At 55.2% G+C, this 889-nt stretch overlaps 1 long non-coding RNA gene across 1 annotated transcript in view; it reads left to right on the top strand.

The window, feature by feature from the left end:
• Nucleotides 1–889, top strand: part of LOC105534374 — a 9,979-nt gene that overhangs the window by 4,381 nt on the left and 4,709 nt on the right. The gene's annotated exons all lie outside the window — the stretch shown is intronic.

The following is an 889-nucleotide window of genomic DNA, read 5'->3' as shown; positions in this document are numbered from 1 at the left end:
GTCCTGCCACCCACCCACCCAACCCCTGCCCTGGAACTCTATCCAGGAAAGAGGCCCAGGACAGGGAGGCAGAGGGGCTGGTTCCTTCCTCTGGAGCCACAAGACACCAGCCCCTCCCTGTACCCTCTTCCCTCCCTCAGCTCAAGAAACCAAGCTCTGATTTTTTTTTTTTTTTTTTTTGGCTTTTCTGTCTTCACTCACATCCAGATCCCTCCAGGACAATGCTCTTGAAACTCAAAACCCAGAAAAGATGGCCCCACCCACTTCTTTAAATTTTTTTTTTTCTTGGTGTAATAACCCCGAGGCGGAAAATGCTAAACAACCTGATGGGGCTTGAGCCAACAGCGAGACAGACAGACAGACAGACAGACAGCAGCGCAGAGCAAGGGCGCAGTGCAGCACGCCACACCCGCCGAGACAGACAGACAGACAGAAGCACAGAGCAGACACTCAGTGTGTGCCACACCAGCCGAGACAGACAGACAGACAGACAGCAGTGCAGAGCGAGGGCACAGTGCGGCGTGCCACACCAGCCGAGACAGACAGACAGACAGCAGCACAGAGCAGACACTCAGTTTGTGCCATACCAGCCAAGACAGACAGACAGACAGCAGCACAGGGCAGGAGCTCAGTGTGTGCCACAGCAGCTGAGACAGACAGAAGCACAGAGCAGATGCTCAGTGCATGCCACACCAGCCAAGATAGACAGACAGACAGGAGCACAGAGCAGGAGCTCAGCACATGCCACATCAGCCGAGAAAGACAGACAGACAGACAGAAAGGAGCACAGAGCAGGAGCTCAGCGCATGCCACACCAGCCGAGAAAGACAGACGGACAGACAGAAAGCAGCACAGAGCAGGAGCTCAGCGCATGCCACACCAGCCGAGA

This window comes from Mandrillus leucophaeus, unplaced genomic scaffold (genome assembly GCF_000951045.1).
Source record: "Mandrillus leucophaeus isolate KB7577 unplaced genomic scaffold, Mleu.le_1.0 Scaffold134, whole genome shotgun sequence".
In the NCBI taxonomy this organism is placed as follows: domain Eukaryota; kingdom Metazoa; phylum Chordata; class Mammalia; order Primates; family Cercopithecidae; genus Mandrillus; species Mandrillus leucophaeus.
This window is presented reverse-complemented; position numbering and strand designations above follow the sequence as displayed.